At 35.5% G+C, this 22233-nt stretch overlaps 1 protein-coding gene across 1 annotated transcript in view; it reads right to left on the bottom strand.

Moving 5' to 3' along the window:
• LOC136799107 (uncharacterized) overlaps positions 1-22233 on the bottom strand; it is a 48844-nt gene that overhangs the window by 5311 nt on the left and 21300 nt on the right. Inside the window, exons 3-4 of the mRNA XM_067055793.1 lie at positions 18425-18627; positions 2125-2288 (exon numbers count right to left, since the gene is read on the bottom strand). The gene's annotated coding sequence lies outside the window, so the exon portion shown is untranslated. The remainder of the gene's footprint in view (positions 1-2124; positions 2289-18424; positions 18628-22233) is intronic.

Genomic DNA, 22233 nt, shown 5'->3' with positions numbered 1-22233 from the left:
TAGGTAAGGGAGATAGTTTAGCCCTGTAAAGTTGAGTATAGTCCTTTAGGAGATCTACCATTTTGATTACGTTTACACCACGGGATTTTTTCCGTCGATTTCCATGGTTACGACGGAATTTCTCTGACGTAAACAAAAGAAAAAAACCCGTGGTGTAAACGTCAATCAAAATGGTAGATCTCCTATAGGAATAGTCCAGGGTTAAAATAAGAATCAACGAGTTATTTTCTCTGAGTGTCCCAAAGTTTTGGGAGAAAATTACGGCTTATTTTCCCTGATATATAATCTCCCTACATTACAGAGGCATTACTCAATTACTAAAAATATCCTGAGGGGCCACCATGGTTGGCCCCGAAGGGAGAAAATTTTGAATATCAGGTACTCGAGACCCTAAAATACAAGCTATTCTGTTGTTAAAAGGAGTCTGAAAAATAAAATTCTCTGAGTTTGAAATTTCCCTATAAACCTATATTTTCAGGTTTTCCAGGGTCTGTCAAAGCTCTGTGTATATAATTTATAAGATATTAGTAGAGACTAAGGAGGCACAACCATGGTTTGCGCCGACGGGAGAAAATGTCGATGTTTTACACCACCATTTTAGCTAAAAGACACTTTATTTTGACAAATTTCTTTCTAAAAAGTACCTTTTCAAACCACTCTGATGAGCTGTGAAAGCCACTAATCTACTTCCCTCATTTAGCTCAATGCTACAAACCAAAAGGGCAAGGCGATGATGCCCAAATAATGTTAGTATGACATGTACATATATCAAATAAAATAAATTCTGAGTTGTCGATTGAAAATTTTTGAAATCTTGAAACGTAAAACTATGAAATTAGACTTCCTACATTTTCTCTTGAGTTGCCCAAAAGATTTGGAGCCCCACCCCCTAAACCCTCAAAAAAAATTTGAAACCCCCCCTAAACCCTCGAAAAAATTTTGGAACCCCCCCTAGAATCCTCCACCCCCCCTAGTAGATACTTTCTGACCACTCCCTAAGGCTACAAGCTACTACAGATAATGTGAAAAACTGCGGTTTCAACAGACATAAAAGATAACATCTGCTGATTAGAAGGGTTTACTGGAAAAAAAAGGGTGCAAAGAGAAAAAATTTCACACAAAAACAAGTGATCTGTCTAGAAGATCGCGTGATAAGACTTACCTGGAATCTCAAAAATTAATTTTCTTCCGCCCTCTATTTGACAGATAACTCAACACATTAAAAACACCGCTGTTAGAAGATACCCATACTTATCTTATTACTTTTTGATCTGTTAAGACTTATTAAATATTTCCTGGGTTTCTAGCACATTGGTTTTTTACTAGTGAACTGAGTATAAAATATGCATGTGCCTGACAGTGAGAGAGTCGTACCCTGCTGTGATTGAAATAATTTGTTCGTCGCCCTATTTGTGGGGTATAACACTCTTTGAAAATGACGAAAATTATCAGCAGGCCCGTCAGAGACCTTTTGAAAGATGTCTTGTAAACCACAGCTGATAAGAGAGAGCAGGTCTATATCGTACGAGACTAAACAATAGTAGGAAGAACACGTCGTCTAAAAATATGCTTACACAGCATAAACGATAAAGAATCTTTATCAAGCCGTGGTGGGGCGATTTTGTTAATATTGTGGTGTAGCAAAAAATAACAGATGTGACGTGGCATCGTACGAGATACAAAACATACACGTTTGATATAAGAACGTATGAGAACTGATTTGACTAAGAAGGACGTGGGGTATTCTGAAATTTGTCGCACAGAATCCTTTTGTGCGCTGTAAGGAGGCCGTAAAGGCTTAGCTTCTCAAACTAGCAGGCCTGGCGGAAACGGGGAAACTGGGGAGACTTCAGCCTCCCCAATTTTAAGCAAAAGTTTTTTTTCCTCAAATTCCTAACGAATTTCATCTCCTTGTTTGAGCCTTCTCATTTTGAGCCTTCAGCCTCCCTGCTTTTACGGTTGTTCCACCAGGCCTGACAAGGAGATAATTAAAGTTTCATTGTCATTTTCTGGCACTACCTTCGTCAAATTAACATTTACACTCTTGACGGCGTCTAATTTTTTTTAACCTGGTGTTTGAAAAAAAAAGCTCAACTCCCTCCAAAAAGTCATCAAATAACATACCTCAGGAGAACACTGATAGCGGTTTTCTTTCTTCGAATAGCAGTCTGGGAAACCATAAAAATCCCCACAATGCTTTTGGTCGTAATTGTTTTCCCAAATTGATAGTACTCTCAAACATGGAGCGACCAGCCGTCTCAAATTCTCTTTTTGCTTGTGTTATTAAACTGAAAAAGAAAAAGTGAAAAATTGAGTAATTTTCAAAAACAGCGGCCGCTGCAGAGAGGGTACAACTGGTCAGGTCGACCACATTTTCTTAAAGCAAATACAAAATTACTAATCAAAATTCTAATAAAATCCCTTAAATTGAAAACCTACTGATGTAAGAAGCATTCACTCATCAATGAAAAACACTCCCTCACTCTCTCCTTTCGAGAAATCACCTTTTTATTGAAAGTCTCCCAGGAAGCTAGTTTATAAAAAAACTTGTTGAAGAGGATTGACCTCTCAATAAGACTTCTATAATAATTTTGCCGGAAAAAAGTTTTCTAAAAGGAACAAGAAAAACTGTTTGAAACAAGATTTTTACTAGTCCTTTACAAATATCTTTTGAAAACTTTTACCACACCCTAGACTTCCAATAAACGTCAAGAGAGAGAGAGAAATGTTTTCCTTCTTCAAAATTGAAGTAAAAAATGAAGCAAAGTTGAGCGTGGGAGAGAATCATTGAAAAATTGAAAATGTTTGATGATTGGCCTTCTGAGATTTGACTCAAGACGATTGATTTTGAGACAAAAACCTTAGTAAGAGCTTTTGATAATTTTTTACTGTCGAAGCTCTGATTTCAAAATTTATTGCGAAATTCCGACACCGTAGAACCAGTAAAAGGTTTTAATTTCAAGTGAATGTCAATCACAACACCAAATCAAACATTTGAAATGTAATGTAAGCCATACAATCTTATCGCTAAACGTGACATGTGACTTTTGCTGATAGCAATTCAAATGAAAGCAGTGCCTCTCCAATTTCAAATATACTAGTAAAACAGATTCAAGAAAGCCAGGTATTTTGACTTGTAGTTGTTTTGTTGCCCTTAGAAAGATTTTATAGAATGGGAAAACCAGACCTTTACCGTCCATACGTACCATATCAGTAGAAAATTCGCCGGAAAAAAGTGACGAAAAAATCGCTTAGTGACGAATTTTTTTGCCAATGAATATTTTTTCCATTTAATTAAGTTTTGAATAAATCAAACTGAAATACAAATTTTTCCCTGTCCTGTTCAATCTTTCTATATCAAACTTCGTAAGACATTATTAGCACAGAGCTCAGCTGACCAAGCCTGTTTTCCTCTTATCGAAGGAGTAATAGACATTGCGGAAAACCCTCTAATATCAATCTATATCGGTGATGTAATAACAAGAAATGAAACGGGAAGTCCAGATCAATACATGCCATTTCATTTGATAATACCCTGTGTACAAGCTTTAGAATGCACAAATTTTAAAAGCGGAATGTAGAGACGAAAGAAGTAAAATACAAGCGTTTTTAGAAATGATTTGTAGAATTCTCACACAAATTGTCGACATCATTTTCAACCTTTGAAATTACATCTGTCAAGTCTAGTGTAAGATCAATTGCACCATAGACATGACATACCACCAAAAAATGGTGCGGAGAGGTGCATTTAGTACTATGGTGTAATATTTCAGACAAATATGACGAGAAGCTTTTTGTGAGCTGTTTCTATCAAACTATCTCAAGTGAAAAGTTTTGGCTCCTTTTGATTCCATCCGTACTAGCTACTATAGGTTACACCAAAGAGCTAAGGATAAAAAAGTATCAACTCTTTAACAGACCCATAGTGCTATAAATCGCACTCCTTTAACCTCGTGCGATATGCCAAGATACTTTACTCCCAGACCCTTTACTGATTGATTTGTCAAATCTACTACATACTTCAGTACTCGTCATACCACACCAAATGGTATTATCAAAACTTCTTGCCGTTATTAACAAATAAAGTATACATTTGTATATTTAAAAACATGTTCAATCGGCAACAAATTTATAACGTAATCTTTCTCTCTGACGTAGAAAAACAAGGAAAATCAACCAACAAAAACATTACATATTACGTATACATGAAACATGGAGAACAGCGATTCGTAATTTGCGGTAAGAACAGTTTATTTTTACAACACTTTTAGCTTACACCTTAGAGTTAGATTAATTAATTTGAAATAAATGTTGTAATCAATCTAATCAAAGCTATATATTCTCAAGGACAAGAAGGAAACGAGCCACGAGGTTCTTGCATCAGAATGTTCTTAGGGACAATCGAAACGTATCCTTCCACAGCAAGAAACATTTCATAATCATCAAATGTCATATTCCTTTACCAGATTTCAACCAATTTGCACCCAGCCCGAGGATGTGCAAATACCCAAAAGATTGAATCTATAAGACTAAAAGCTAAGCTCTAAAAGATTTCAATTTTACAGTGAGATATGCTATTGATCTGTAAAAAAGAGCCATCTTCAAACTTCATTATCAACCCAGCTTTCCTACTACCCCTTCAATATTGACACTTCCAATACATACGTCTTACATACTACTAGTAGTATCAACCTCTTTCAATGCCTTATTTGGAAAGCAGGATTCTGGTACTAATCAAATAACATAGCAAAAATTTTACATTCTTTAAAGCCTAGAAGGGTTGAATTGCAAGTAGAGAGTGAGGAAAATTGAAAAGAAGAATCAAATTTCAGGATATAGCCCAGTTTGTTGATTTTGGGATTTAAAGTTCCTTTGCTTTTAAACATTAAAAACCACAACACCCAATTTAATACCCATGCCTTCTAAATCATGCCGTAAATGACAAAAGAAAATAAGAATCTATTATGGCGGACTAGAGCATCTAGACTACATCTAGAATTAACCAAAAAAAATCCAGGTCTCTCGAACTTTGATATACCTCCAGGGAATGAAACTTCCAAAATTGACCCCCGTCACCGTAAGACATCATCTGGATTACAATTATCCGTAAATATCACCCTTCACCCCTTAACAGATCGTTAACTTGATTATAGAGGCCTGGGTACAAGGTCGACCAAAGAGAGAGAGAACTAAATAAACAAACACTGCGGGTATAGGATGTCTGTCAGAATTTGAAAGAAATCCTTGTCTTGACTTGACAGATCAGTCTCCTGTCCTCACAAACCAGTAAAAGAAAATCACTAGTAAAAGTTCTGTAAAACAAGTGAGAATATTAAATATCTGCAAACGTAGATTATCCACCAGGGGGGGGGGTAAGAAAATCAAATTTCAGTCCCACTAAGGGTCGGAGAAATAGGAAAATTTCAACTTTTTACCCCCTGAAAGATCGAAATCTGGTCAAATTTGTTCCAATAAGGGTCGTAAAATTCACAGAATTTTCCTTTGTTTTCTCCTTTTTAGTCCCGGTAAGGGTCCAAAGGTCGAAAGTCGGGCCAGTACCAGTCAGAAATAATTTCATTTATCGGTACCCAAGAACAATTGAAATGAACTGTAGCTCTTACTTTCGACAAAATCTTAAGGTATCAATTTTTCTAGCCTTCATCTATACCTCATCGGGGAAAAAAATGTCGGGGGAAAGTGACGAAAATTTTGAGTCGGTGACGAAATTTTCCCGCGACGAATTTTTTCCCCGATATTTTATCACCCGACCAAAACTTTTACCCAATTTTTTAAACCCCAATCAAAATTAAAATCGAAATTTTTTACACCTTTACTAACCGAAATTAGTGCTTTAAACGTCGAATTATAAGATCTTTTTTCGAGCTAGTGAAGGAAACCATTTCATTTAGATAATTTAGTCGGGTGAAAGTGACGAAATTGAAATTTTGGTTGGGGGAAAGTGACGAAAATGCCTCTAAGTGACGAAATTTTTCCCCGACGAAAAAAAACCCCGACTAAATACTTAAAACTCTGACATTTTTTTCCCCGAACAGGTATCTCATTTAGGCAGATATAGTCCCATGGAAGTACTTAACTCATCCGTATCAATCAATATATCGAAAGGTATACTGAAATCTCATTGCCTTCATAACCTTTTCTTGTCTCTAACGAAGAAAGTCTTGTGTTGTGTAGCTCCTTCCTAGTTTTAACGACTTGCGTCTTCAGCATTTACTTGTCTCCAAACAACTAGCATACGTGTTGAATATTTCATTTTATATCTCGATTTCGTTGTAAAACATGGAAATGTACAATAAAATATATTGTAATCAAACAACGACTTATATTTCATCAATTTTTCCTTAAATATCAGGTAGGTCTAAATGGTCACATGTTCTCGTGACATTTTAAGGATGATTTAACGATATCCTCCAACAGAATTATTGTACGACATATTTAGAATGTGTCAATTCTTCTATTGAAAACGACAAAATAGTTATAACATGATTTCGCCATGTCCTGACCTTTGTAGATTAAAACTCGTATGCTAATGATTTATACGTCAATCATCGTTGGTTAGTTTAAAACTTTATTTAGAAAGGTTTTTAGGGGTCTGGTTAGATTTATTGCGCAGAGACTGGAATGAACTAAGGGCTTCAGAGTATACGTATTTTTAGAATAATAATGCTAAAGGCCGGTGTCCACTTTCACGCGAAGCGCGCGAAACTTTTCACGTTATTTGTAACGTCATTGGTTGATTAAAAAAAGAAGCAATTCCATTGGTCAAAATTGACGTAACGGTTGAAAAAACTTGAACTTCCTTCAACTTTTTTTTTGTTCGCGCGAAACTTTTTTATGACGTAATCTTTTCTTCAGGCAAAAGCGGTTAAGAAAAAATCTTTCGCGCGCTTCGCACGAAAGTGGACACCGGCCTTAATGGAAGAAAACATAAGTCGTTTTGGTCAAATGATCAAAATTGACGTCAGAGATTGGTCAATAGTTTTGGAAGCCATTGCAGTGGAGTGGCTGTTGTGACGTCACCCAGCAAAAAGACAGCAGATGTCCATTCGTTTTGATCACGTGACAAAAATTCAACCTTTTTGCTTGCGTTTCCTGACCAAGTCCTTTTTTCAACTGACACTGGGCAAACTGAAAGGCTAGGCGACGGACAGTATGTTTGAAGTTGAAAAGGGACAATAACCAGTACAACCATGAGTCAATGGTCCTCATATGGTACACAACGTTATGGACGTTATGAATGTTTAAAAGACGTTGTTTCAACGTTGTGTTCCCCGAAGGATCTTTGAAAAATCTAGTCCATTTGGTAGCACCTGGAATAGATTCCCAAATATGCGTAGAACTTCCCTTAGGTAACTAAAACTAAAAGTGAGTTTCTAGGCGGCAAGAAATATTGTTTCAACGTTCACCCAACGCTAAAGACGTGGCTTTTCACGTTTTGTACTTGTTAGACTTGTGCCCAGTCTGGAAAAAAAGCATATGCTTTCAATTCAAAGGCTTGATTAAAGGCTACGCAAAAAAAGGTTTACATATATTACTTTCTCTCCAGATTGAACAAGTGAGAGGTTTAAGTAAGTAAGGTAAGTAAACAAAAATGTGTTCAGATTTTAGCTGAGTAAAAGTTTAATCTGGAAACGAATTCCAAGCATGCTAATCTACTCTATGCTACACCCTCGTAAAATCCCATATTTGTTCATTTAAAACTTGATAAAAGCTTATGATATGATGGGAAAAGAAATCTCTGAACAAACTAGATAAGAAGCGTTATCAAAACAAGAACAAATTAGTTATACAAGCAAAATAAAAACAGTTGAAATTGGAAGAGTTCGTAGCGTCTCAAATATCTGAATTCATACAGTATCTGGAATGTCTTTTCGACACACAGGTTGCTCAAAAACACTGTTGGTGGGCCATGTAATATCCTACCAAGCAAAATATAACCGACCATATTTTATAAGAATTGTCCAGACTTTAACTCCATTCGCAAGTTGCAATCAAAATATGCACGAGACCATCTAAAACCTAAAAGAGACATGGCCGTAAGTCGTAATAGTAGTCGTATACAGCACACTAGAGTAAAAGTAAAATAACGATTTCTCTCTGCGATCTGTGAATTGTTCAGTTATGGAAAAACCGCGACCACGAACACTACGCGAACTTTTAACGAATAACAACATACACCGGAATCTCTGAATCTCTCAGACGTTTATAATTTCCGAAACCGATTCAATGATTGTACACTGTTATTGGGAACGACAAAACAAACTTTTCGTCTAATCTAATTGTAACTGATTGGAATAAAGTAACTATGTACTCAGTTAAAGTCAAAACTACAGTAAAATGCTTCATGATTGATAAGGCTTTCCGTTACTCAAACCTTTGTAACGACCGGTTTTAATAATGACTTTATTTCTTTATCATAACCACAACAAACAGACAATAAAGCAACATATGGCAACTTTGTATGTCCATACAGAAACTCAGAGTAATTACATTACATTTGATCCTATTACTCAGTAATCGATTTAAAAGATACATTCCTAATCCTGGCCAATAGACGATATCGGTTTAACGTGAAAACTCAGATTTGACCTCCGAAAATTGCCCACAATGCTTTGCGCGGAAAAGAAGCCCACGGTGAAATCTTTCCACACAAGCATTGTGGGGGATTCTCGGGGGTCAAATCTGAGTTTTCATGTGAAATCGTCTATTGTCGAATACCTGGATACCTGGATATCACTTGGCCAAAACCATAGAATCGGCACTGGACCCAAAATTATAGAACCAGTCATATATCTCTGGAATCTTGACAGGAGTTTACGTTTAAACTGTTAGAAAGAAGATGTAATTCTAAGGAAAATGCAAAGCTGAGCTTGGCATCGTTTTCACCAAATGAATCGTCTTGATCGCACGTGAACGATCAAATGAAATAGCAATACCCTGGTAAAAATTCTTGCCAAGATCTTGTAAGATCTGATAAGATCCTGCTTAAGGTACTTACAAGATCTTATCAAGAATTTTGACCAGGGTATATTCTGCAGAAATGAAACATTAGAAAGCGTTCAGTATCTGTTGATTCCTCGCAGTACATGAGAAAAATTTCGAATATTCACAGGAAAAATCGCGTCACTTAAATTCGTGAACAGCAACTACCAGCTACAACTTCATCAACTCAACTAATCGCTCAAGTAATATGTAAAATATAGCTCCTCAAATTGACTTTGTATATTAACGAGATGCCCCATTCACATAACATCAGACCACAAGAAGTCATTAAAACATTATCTCACCCATCTAACGACACTAGGTAATAGCTCCCGAGTTATTTTACATTTTTGAAAATAAATCATGCAATTAGCATCTGCAATTAGCTGGTACTAATTTTTTCATATCCTTCAGCAGGAAACAGTATCCTTGAAGCTGTTTTTTTTCAAAATTCTGTTTTCGTATACAAAAAGAGGGAAAAATCGAACCATTGAAAACCAAGCTTTACACCTGCCATACAAAATCGCAACAAGATGCAAACTTTATACACTGTTCATTGAAAACATATTTTTTCGAAAACAAGCCAGGTCCCTTATGATTTGCACTGCATATGAGAAAAAAATCCTAAAGTTTGAATTACCATGGCAACCCATTATAATGGATTTAAGGTGTGTGGTGGGCTGATTTTTATCTTGTAAAGACCAGCATAAAAGTTTGATTAAAATCTAAACAGATTAAACATCCCATCTTGTTATAAAAAAGCTGTGCTAACACTAGATTAATAACGTGATGTAAACAGACCCTATCAAAACAACCAATCAACGTCTTTCGAACGTTCCTAACGTCCAATCACAATCTTTCTTTAAGAGCTGTGTTAATGAAATTTATCGCATGATGTAAACAAAGCTTTGAATTCAAGGGAAAATAGATGTTTTTTGAACGTATTTAGCATCCAATCAGAGACAACGTAGATCACGCGAGTTGTGTAATTCATATTAAATCAAACTTATATAAAATGACGAATTTAGAAAACCCTCTTGTACGTAATTCATCACAAACTGTGTAAATCGGTACATGCTTTATGATGAGAATTTTTTTTACATTGACGTCTACAATATTCATTGAGGTAATAATCTGATATCCTCTGAGAATCTCAACGGAGGAACCGTCCTGGGAGAGCGGAGCTCTTAGGCCAAATTGGGTAAGGGACGTGCCGCTAGCATCCATCCATCCATCGGTTTTTCTTTCTGACAGGTTACCAATCATTCATATCTTACAGGGTCCACTTTTCAAACTTCAGCGGTGCGTCCCCGTCGGCCGTTAAGGTCAGGTGCCCCAGGGGTACCATACCATATATGATCCCCCGGGAACAAGTGGCCGGTAGAACCAAGGTTATAGGAATATCGAATATAGTCTACCATTATAGGCGACGAACGACGTACAATAAAGACTACAAAACTTTTACAAGATTGTACCATAAAGGTTGGATCCTTATAAAGTTATTCAGAATTTATCTGAAGCTCGATGTAACATTATACAGGCAATCATTTTTCCTTCCGGAATATTTATAGAAAATACTTTATGAAGCATCTCAACTTGCAGCAAGCAAGATTATCAAATTACAATCATGAGAAAAAGGGAGTAAAAAGGGATGGTCGATGACAGTGACTTTTCTAAATATAGCGGATATAGTTTGCAGAAAGTTCTTTTATAAGAACTTAAATGATTTTCTTGTACTGGCTATGGTTAATAGAAAGAACACTTGTTGGTTCACCATCATACACTATGATACAATAATCAATAATTATCTCGTATTTTATAGATCTTTATGTTATGGATAGCTCGGGAAACTCATTGGAAGCAGTTGAAAGGCTGTTCTAGTCTTATTCTTATAATAGTCGCTCTACATGTTCTTATAGCATTGAGAATCTTGTTGTACGGAGGAATTCCAATATTTCAAGAAATGCCATCTCATGTAAAACCGCACGAAATCATTCATCATCCAAAGAGCTGTCAAAATGTGGTTTTCTTACCCTCTTCAAAATTTGGCTGTAATTATTGACAAGAATAAAATGGATTGCTGAAATTACTGGTAGTCTTCAAGTATCAATTTTGCGCTAGGTCAATTTTAAGTTACATAAACCTTGACAATATGACCGGTATGAGATTTGAAAGGGTTTGTTTCTAAAGGTACTGACGAAACTGCCTAACTTTCTAAAGCTTAATTTTCAACTACCCAAAGCCCTGGTCTTTTTCCGCTAGAAAAGTGGCAAAGGAATCTTAGTGCGGAAATGGGAATCTTATACAAAACGACGATATTTTTCTCAGGAAATAAACACAACATAAAGACTCCAGAAGGTCCAGAAGATTACCCGTTTTTCTTTAAATACAAACTTTATTGAAACACCATGGACCCCAGATGTATCAAAACTTGTCATCTTCAGAGTTAAATTTTATTTGAGATTATTTCCGAACCAATTTCACCCCCACCAGTCCGGCAGTAAAGGAGGCAAAAACACAAAATGAAAAGTTAAGTCCCACGCAGGGTCCATTTTCCGAACCTAAGCGGCACACACCCTGTCGATAAGCAAAAAGGTTCAGACATCACATTATTCCGATCAAATTTCATAAGAACATTATATTATAATGGGTGACCGTGTTAGATTTGAGTTAGATCACACTATGACTTTCCAAACTTTGACAGCCGTTTTAGAAATTTGAACCAATTTTGACTGGTGTCACTCTTTCCCAAACTGAGGTTTGAAATTAGGAAATGATTTCGACATTGAAGGATTGTCAAAAGTCCGTAATCAAATCAAGGTTCCTGGAACCGATTCGCTACATGTAGAGTTTTGGAAAATTGAAGAGCTCCAACAACCGCTTCTTGACTTCTGTAATGTAACCTACCATGATAACAGGCCAAACGAACAGGATCTTTTGAAAATGAAGCTATGGTTCCGAAAAATGAACACCTTGACTAAACTTGGTAATTACAGAGGAGGAGCCTCTCTTGCTCAGACTGCTTCGAAAATCTTGTATATTGAATATATTGTCTATTCCTAAATTGGATTCGCCTTGCTTTTGACAAAGTGTTAAGAAAAAAACAAAACGGATTTCATAAATTCTGTTCAACGTCGTCCCATCTCATAGCTCTTAGAAGATTGATCGAAGGGCTTCGGAACCATAAACATGAAGAAATTCTCCTCTTCATCGACTTCAAAAAGGCGTCTGATTCGGTCATTCGTGATAAAATGTTTTTGATTTCAGAAGCCTACGAGATTCCCGTGGAAACGGTCAATGCAATCCGGACAATGTACAAAACACATCGTGTATAGTATCCAAACTCGACAACGATGCTGACTCCTTCAACATCATAACCTAGTCATTTAAGAAGATCATCAAGACATTGTCGAAGTCATAGAAACTTAAAAAGATCCCAGTGACCTCGATTTCGTCGATGATGTTCATATTGCCTTAATCGAATCAACCATCGCCAAAGCTCAAGACCTTCTACTAAAAGTGGAAACAGCCTGTCAATCAGTAGGTTTATTCCTCAACGCCAAGAAAGCTAAATTCATGATTGACCAACTCAAACAATAACACTCCACTAAGATCGTTGAAGGAAAATGAAAAGGTGGATGATTTTAAATACTTCGGTGGCTTCACATAAACTGACAAGGATCTAAACAACCGCCCTACCAAAGTTGGGGTGCGCTTTGACTAATGTTTAGAAAGCTGTTATTGACAAGAAACACATAGTCAAAGTCTTTAAACAGACAGTAGAATCAATCCTCCTTTATTGGTTAGAATGATGGGCACTTTCAAAGTCTCTTTGGGAATGGTAAAAGACGGAAGTATGCAAGAACGCTTAGAGATGTACTAAACATTCCACCAAACACTCGAATTTTCAACGAACGTCTGTACGACAAACTTCAGCCGATTTCAAGCATCGTACAAAAACGTAGACTAGCTACGCTTGCATATCGCAATGAACCTGCCTCTCAGCTACTGTTGTAGTCACTAGATTCCAAGAAAAAAGTCGGACGACCATTCATGACGCTGAAATCAATCATCATGGAGGATACAGTTTTGACGAAAAATGAGCTGCTTACCATATGGCAAGATCGCGATGTCTGGAAGCAATTCGTCATAGGTTTGCCTACTCGCTGAGTAGGATGAACGTTATACATGTATGTTTATTTATCGGGTTGAGTATGATACATTTTTTCAAAATATAATATGAAGAAATTTGGTGAAGTTTTATTTCAACTTTTTTAGAATTTACATCCGATATAAAAGGGAATACTTAAAAACTTTATGTCTAAAAATGAAATCAAGAAGCTTTCGCTTTCAATTTCACGGAAATTTATGGAGAACATTGTTGTAGTATACTTTTTTTGCTCAGAAATTCATGTTCTATCCGATGAAATCCGAATTTTGCTTTGGGGGTTAGGTGTGAAAGTGGAAGGCCCTATTGTAAACACTTTTTTTAAACAGGGACCGGACACTCGAGAATAGAGAAGGCTCAGGGTGATGGGTACTCAGAATAAGGGAAGGCCTTTAATTGTAAAGTTAGAATTATGAGTTATAGGGTGATAGATGGGTACTCTGGATTAAAAGAGGCTCAATCATAAAGCCCACATGATGGAAGCTTAGGATAAGAGAAGGCTCGGTTGTAAACTTAGAGAATTTGTAAACCCAGGGAGATAGATCGTTGGGGTAGAGAAAGCTGAGTTGTAAACCCAAGGTGATAGTGAAGTATTTGGTATTAGCGACTGAGTACGGTGGTGGGTACCCAACGCGATTTAAAAAATAATATTTGACGTCAACATTTAATTTAACGAATATCTATTTTTTTTGGCTCTTAAAAAATATTTGTAACGTCAATTATTTTGAGTTCGAGTGACTGTGAGGTTATTTGCGCTTTTTAATTCCTTTATTGAAAAATTTCTAAATTATTACTATTGACTACTTACGTTTGAGATAATATCAAGATCCATACCGGGACTGGCTCCGGACTAGTATTTTTTTTGCATAGATTTTCTTTTCTTTTTTAAACATCTTGGAAGTTATTTATGAGGTAAAATTTGTATATAAAAAGAAGAATTATAGTTAATATCAGGGAAAAATTATTTTGAGTTTTATGACGGTAAAATGAGAATAACTGACGAAAAAAAGCGAAATTTAAAAAAATGAAAAAACTACCCAAGTTTTAACCTCTAAGGAAGGTGTGTGCCAAACTTAAGCTCCGTAAACCAATTATTCTGCTCTCTCTGTACTCTGTACCAGAGTGTATCTCACGATTATCGTAGCGTAGCTGCCTCTACGGCAATGAATTTTGAAATTAGCCGTAGATAATGGGTTTGTGTACAGACAACTCTCTCTGCTGCCCCAAAGTTTGCGGACATACAAACACACAGATAAACTTTCTGAGATTCTAGCTCAACTAAAGTTGAGAATGTTTTCGACAAATGGTTTTTTACTTTTCCTCGTCAAATGTTTTCGTCAAATGTTTTTTTTTACTTTTGCTCGTCAATTTTCGTCAAAGTCAAATGTTTTTCACTTTTCCTACTCAAATGTTTTCGTCAATTTTTTTTTTTTACTTTTCCTCGTCAAATGTTTTCGTCAAATGTTTTTGTTTTACTTTTGCTCTTCAAATATTTTCGTCAAATGTTTTTTGTGGTATGTCATCTTTCTTTTTTTAAATAGTTTTTTTGGTTCTAATCTCCATGTTGTAATGTGTCGTAATGTTTTTTGTCAAATGTTTTTGTTGGATCATAGCATGGACATGATCATATTGTGTGGAGTGGTTTCAATGTTTTCCCAAAGACATTTGCATAATGGTGGCCAAAATTATATGGCGATTCAAATAATTTCACATACTATTGAACTGAAAACGTCATTCTCTTTAAAAATTGCTTAGAAAAAAAAGTAAAGAAATTTGAAAATAACAAGTAGTCGTCAGCAACATAACAAGCTTAATAGCAAAAAATTATTTTAAAATCTATAAACCCCCTATAACCCTACCTTCAAAAATTTACCCCACCCTCTATAAGACCCTTTTTTCTTTACTTCTAAGAATATCTAAAACTTTCGAGGCCTACACGGATGCTCTTAACTTCTTTAGTTTTAAGTCTAAAAATGTTCTTAATATGTTCTTATTTTCACCATTTTTCTCCATTTTCTTAAGAAATTGTGGGTGTTTTAAAGTCCCCAAAGCCTTAAAATTTTCGAAGCCTTATGTTCTTATATAGGATTATTCTTATTAAAAAAATATGTACCTTATCAGCCCTTTTTGCACTGGCCCTTATTGGAGTTATTTTTGGGCTCGTGGCGTAATAAGGGCTGGCGTTAAAAGAATTTTAGGTATGATTCAAAGACGAAAATTGTCCATTGTTTTACTGCATATTTAAAACTTCAGTGAAATATTGAATATATTTAAAAATCAGTGATTTTATATGGAATTTTCAACAGTTTACAACTGAAAAATGACATTTTAATGTAAATTTTAGTCATTATTTACTAATTTGAAGCATAAATAGCCATTCTAACAAATTTTGGCGTTATTAACGGCCGAAATTGGCGTAAGCCCGAAATTAGACTGTGGCGTAATAAGTGCCGACGTAAAAGTGGCCGGCGTTAAATTAGGGCTGGCTCAAAAAGGATAAGGTACCCTAAATTGATTTTTTGGGAGTCTCTCTACTCCCTACGCAGGAAAAAATTCCCTACCCTAAGTATCGTCTATTTTTATATGTGTATTTATTATTCGACCAAATTAGTTTGGGTTCTAAGTTCAGGAAAGTAAGGATATTAAGGAAACCTATTTTCCCGTTCTAGAAGTGTATTACCAAACCGTTAGTGATAACGGGTTTCCAAATGTAGAAAACTAACACCCTTAACTTTCTAGTGACATATTCGGGATTGCATCTGGAAATAAAAATTTCAAGTTTTTCGAAATAAATTATTTATGAGTCTGGAAAAGAGAAATCATTACAAGCCTTTTCCATGATTACGTGAAATTCATACTATGAAATCAGCTATACTGTAGATAAATGCGTCTGGACAGATTCTCTTACCGGAGAAATGGGCTTTAGAGTGAAAACGTGTCATGCGTGGAGTATCAGAATCTGCTCGGAGATTAATGTTTTCGTCAAATGCTATGCTTGTCAAAATGTTATCGTCCAATTTTTCAATTGTTTTTTATATGTCAATTTAAAGAATGTTTTTGTTTTTCATTTCTTTCTGTAATTTATTTTTGAATTTCTCTCTCGTCAAATTGAATCGTCAACCGTTCTCATGTTAAATGTTTTTTCATACTTTCGTCAAATGTTTTTTTAAATACTTTTGTCGAAGGTTTCCGCCAACCATTTTTATGTCAAATGTTTTTATATTTTCGTCAAATGTTTTTTTCATCATATCATGTCGTAAAATATTTTTGTTCAATTTTTTACATCAAATGTTTTTGTTGAATCACAATTATTGTTATTGATGTTTTCCTCGAACGGTTTCGTTAATTTTTTGGTCAAACGATTTTCGTCAAATTTTCATTTATTAAATGGTTTTCGCATAGGTCAAAATTTCTGATGTCAAATAATTTTGATAAATTATTTTTGTCAAATGTTTTTATCATGTTATTTTTTGTCAAATATTTTAATCGAAATATTTTTGTCATTTAATTTATTTTGTCATATTTAGGCGCCTTGGTATCTTTTATGGGACTAAACCAAACCCATTCAATGGATAATGAGGACTTAGAAAAAAACCTATTATCAAAAGCCAAAATAAACTGGAATGATATATACCAGCTGAAAGAACATGAAATTCTCCTTCACTCTAATATAAACAGCCGCTGAAAGATCTCGTTTGTGATCTGACGTCAAATGTTTTTTCTACTTCGCAGTGCCGTAGTATAGGCTTTTAACTTCAAACAGATGATTTCTTTTGCTTCCCCTCTCGAAACCCTCTGCTCTATTATTTCATTAAAACCTCAGTGCGCATGCGGTTTATCCGGAGAATTACACCCTACACGCTTTTTCTTTTATAAGAATTTACTTTATAAGAATATTCATGATGAAATTAGCCGAAAAATTAAGAATATGCTAAAAATATCACCATCATGGAGTTTGGGAGCAGAACCTAAGAATGCCAATTTCAGAGCTTTTTTAACTGTAAATTGCAAATTATCCCACAGTAAGGCTGGGAACTTTCACAAAAATGCCACTCTATGTTTTAGGTATGAATTATATGTTAAATTTAGGTTGAATTTGGATTCTAACTTAAGAATACCGTAAGAATATTTATGTTTATAGATGCTTATTTCCAAAAGGTTAAAGAATATCCATGATGGAATGAAGCCTAAAATTCTCGATTTCTAAAGAAATCTAAAGTACTGGGTTCTGAGGAACATGGAAAATGAATAACAAGCAACGGAGATATGTCAGTAAAAATGATGATTAGCCGAAAGCAGCCGGCGAGGTAATCTTTTTTTCCGATGTGTTCTGAGAGTATGTTTCAGCTAGAAATTTTGATCTGTTCTGATCAGATCTTCGAAAATTAATCAGCTAGAAATAATATGTTCTGACAGGGGTATAATCAATACAATAATTCTTGTTGTCTATGTAACCGTAGAAAGCTTCAGAACACAACTTTTAAGGAAACAGGGGTATAACCAAAGAGAAAATTGATGTGATCTTGTTGCCTAGTAACCCTAGAAAGTTTCAGAACACATCTTTTTGGGGGTTCGTATTATCACCCTTAATGAATTTTGATTGGGAAGTGCAATGAACCTGAAACTTGGCACAAATGTTATCTACCATGATATGAGCTCATAAAAAAACTTAAGGGCCGATGACATAGAAAGACGATTCCGTTTATTAAAAGTTAAAGAACTCGAGAAAGTTTACTTAAAAGAGAGAAACTTTTTCTGTGGTGCACTTAAATCCGGTATTTTTATAGATTCAATGCATAATGGATCATATCGGACAAATACCTTCAAATTCCCATACTGCTCGTGATTTTAGCCAATCATACTTGTAGATTCACCTTAAAGGCCGGTCTTAATTTTCGCGAGAAATGAGTGAAAACTTTTTAACGTTTTTGTAAGGTAATTTGTCGGTTGAAAATGAAGCAATTCCATTTGGCAAATCTGACGTAACCTTCTTTCAATTTTTCAACTTTTCAACTTTTCATTTATTCGCAAGCAAAAACGATTGACAAAAATCTTTCGCTCATTTTCGCGCGAAAGTGGAGACCGGCCTTTAGAATATCAAAGCTGAATATTTTAGGATAAGTTAGCTTATTCACAAAAATTCCAGAGCTTTCTAAAAATTGACCCATAAAAACATTATACCGGGGGTTTTCAAATGTTTTAATATTTGATTCTTAAGCTACCTCCCGTCACGTGACAACAAAATAATCACCAAACCTTTCCAAGGGCCAGTTCGGATATTTTTGACGGACATTCTCAACCGAACGAACTTTATAGATTCGCTTTTTGTTCCAGTTTGTTTCCCATAACGGTCTCCATGGTTCCCAATCGATGACAGCAAGTCCGTTGAAATTTGGGTCTGGAATTTTACGTTCGATATCCATTCTAGCTTTTTGAAGATGTTGTTGAAGGTTGATAAGCTGGAAGAGAGAAAAAGCGACTTTTAGGTTGACGAATTTCACCTTTGCGGAATGCTAAAGATATGGACAGTAAATATATCTGAAAGTCTCAGGGCTACCAGGACAGGAAGACAGCAAGACGATGCAAAATAAGACGATGAAGACGAAAATGAAGAAAAACATGCTACATGCTGAATGGGCCTACCTGAAGGCTAACGTAATAAGAAAATAGAAAAAATGGCAAACTGAAAAATCAGGAAAAAATTACTAGGCAATCGCGAGAAATGCTCGTTTTCCCTAAAATGACAAAAGGGAATTTACCCAAATAAATAAATCTAAATTTTACGGCCAAAATAAATTTTCTAGAAAAAATGGCTTCAGCCACTTTTTAGAAAACCTTGCTCTCTGCCTTTAAGCAAAAAGTCAGAGAAAACGAAAGAAGCAATTTCAAACAAAGTCCAAAAAACCCCATTTTAAGGCACTTTTGTCCCTAATTTACCCCCAAATTTTGTTTTCTAACTTTGGCTCCATTACCATTACCATTTTACAGAATTGTGCAAAAAATCAAAAAATACCAAGCCAATCGCAAGAAATGCTCATTTTCCCTAAAAATTACGGAGAGAAATTTCCCAAAATAAGAAAAAGCGATTTTTACGTCCAAAAAGATTTTCCGGAAAAAATGGCTTCAGCCACTTTTTAGAGAACCTTTCACTCTGTCTTCATGCAAACAAACAACATGCTGAATGGACCTAATGATGAGAATCAGATAAAAATAGGACAAATAGCAAGAGAGTAAAAAAGTGTAGTGAGCAGCTTGAATAGATTACCGTGAGTATCACAGCTCAAATTAATATCGACCTGTGAAGTATAGTTAAAGTCGTATGACTTATAGTCGTAGATACTGGGTTGAATAAATATTTCAACGTGATTTCCCTATGGCCTGAAAATTGGGGATCTGCTCTGAATATAACAGATATTTTTGAGTTTTTTCGTCGGTTGCTGTTTCTGGAAAAAGTCGAGTTACGGAGAGCCCCCCCCCCGAGAAAAACAAATTCACGACTTTCAAGAGTCAAATTCAACAAAAATTATCATCTGATGGGACATGAAATTCTGAGCAAAAAATGTATTACGACAAGTCTTGTACTCAAACATATAAAGAAGTACAGGTTTATGAATTTTAGAAAAGTCGGTTAGAGTACGATACATGATTTTGAACATTAAATGACCATATCTTTTTGTGTGTTAGAGTACAAAATTTGTAGTATTTTTAATTTTTTATTTTTCGGGGGGATGAAGAGTTTTGCCTGCAACTCTTTCCGGGCATTATTTCCAGGCGAGTCTCTCGAAAGCTTTTGAACCAATCACATGTGGTTGCATACCTTACCTACAGATATTAAAGCTCTCACTTCTGTTTCACCAAATTTGAAGTTAATTTATTAATAATTTCGTAGTTTTCCACAATAATCTTTTGCTAAAAAGCTCACTTTTTACCAATTTATCTCGCTATTCGCATTTATAATTTCAAATTTAGTTTTGGTCAAACTAATTTCTCGCCGAATTTAAAGATTTTTCACCATGTTGTATAGTAGAACGACCTCCAGATATGGAGGTTACCTGCGAATATCAAAATATGCAGTCACGGAAAAATCATAGTTTCCGGATGCTACCCGACCCGGGTAAAAGGTGACAACATTTGGTTGCAGGATGTCGGATATGTGTATGAGGCAGCTAAGACAAACTTTAACCAAGTGGCTAGGCGGCTTATCTCGACATCGTCAGTGTTTCGGCAAGGCGCAAATATCTCTAAAAACCTGAGAACTGCACACGATTGTATGGAGTAGCGGAGAACAAATAAACTATGGACCCGTGAGAACTCAAACGGACCCCGAAAGAAACTGCCGAGCTTTCAATTCGATCGTTTTATTTTGATCGTTTTATTAAAATCTAAACTTATCTGATACTCCGATGGTGTATGGCCGCTAAAACTCTAAATCAATATCTCCCCTTGCTTAAATAATTCTGTTCAACCCGACTGAACAAAATTTAGCATGAAAACTTCTGCTGCGCCATAATGCAAAAACTAATTTTATAGTTTCGGCGCTTCAATAACATAAGCAAGTTTCGGAGGATTTCAAGGAGGGCAAGTAGTGAACAAGTTTCATGTTAGATTTTGGTTGTTTTTTTGTTTGGTTTTGCTGGATTTTTCTGCAATTGGATGGATGTCTTTATACTTTCTTGACATTACTTTTATAGTATCTAGTGTAATTTCTGTAAATACACCAACCTTAAAAGAGTCTTTTTAAACGATGAAATATTGTCTTTTTTGTTTTGGTGACAGAATTTAATTGAACTTTCTTTCTTTACGATTAACGATTTTTTGAGTGCAAACAGAACAGACCATTTTTTTAATTTTACAACACATTCGAAAAAAATCCAAAAAAAATCCACATTCGACATAAAATACAGCAAATTTATCAGTTTCAGAAAGGTAAAAAACCTTGAATAGTAAATATGGAACGTTTTAATGAAGCACGGAATTTGCTTAAAAAGGCATATAGAGATTAACAGACAAACTACCTTGAAAATAAGATAGCTCACATCAGAAATTCAGCAAAAACATACGTTCAGCAGAAGCCTGGAAGACCGTAAATAAAATCACTTGTAGAAAAGTCCACTAGCTATCCTCAAAGCTAAAAGCAGGAAGCTAAAAAAGGAAGATGAAATTATGGGGAAAACCTTTTAAAGATCTTCTTGGGAAACTGACCAAACCATAAACCGAGGAATTACACAGACACTGTTAGCCAAAACTTACAATTCCGTAAAGTATATTTGACATGGGTTATAATGTCCAGTTAGAAATTGGATTGTGCAAAAAAGAATCAAAAAGAATCAAGCAAAAAAGAATCAAAAGTGAGTCTTTCTAGCAAGATTTTAAGCCAAAGTCAATGGGAGAGGGAGAATAAAAGATATTCTTCTTGTATCTGGAATTATGATGTTATACAAAGACACTTGATCGCTAGTCAGATCTCGAGACTTTCTTCGACATCACAGCAGGTGTTCTCCAAGGCGAGACATTGGTTTTGTTCATATTCGTCATCTGTCTTGATTATTTACTGAGAAAATCCGTCATTGACAAGCTAGACCTGGGCTTCACCCTCGACAAGAAACGAAACAGGCATCACTAAGCCAAGAGGATCACCGATCAAGCAGACAGCGCTGACGATCTAGCCCTATTGACAGACTACCTAAAAGACGCTGAGACCATGTCCAAATTAGAACAGGAACTGGATATCAACTTTACCAGATTACGAGACAACTTAAAGAAATTGGATGTTTGGCATAAAATAACTTCTTAAAAGCCTGATCATTGCAGAAAACAGCTAGATCAGAGTCTTCGTAGCTCAAACCTCTATAAGTATAACTCGAAAACTCAACCCTGAATCGAAAAGAATCTTTGCCCAAATTGTGTCTCCGTCGAGATTCAAGCTCTCAAAGAGAAGGTTGAACATAAGGAACCATCACCTTTATCGACTTCTGGAAGGCATTATGACAATATCGACCAAATACATATCTGACCATAGTGATTTTTTTATATTTGCCTTGTACAAAATATAGATTTCTGTCTGA

Source organism: Clytia hemisphaerica, unplaced genomic scaffold (genome assembly GCF_902728285.1).
Source record: "Clytia hemisphaerica strain Z4C2 unplaced genomic scaffold, Clytia hemisphaerica genome assembly, whole genome shotgun sequence".
Lineage (NCBI taxonomy): Eukaryota > Metazoa > Cnidaria > Hydrozoa > Leptothecata > Clytiidae > Clytia > Clytia hemisphaerica.
The sequence above is the reverse complement of the archived record's forward strand: the minus strand, read 5'-3'. Positions and strand labels throughout refer to the sequence as shown.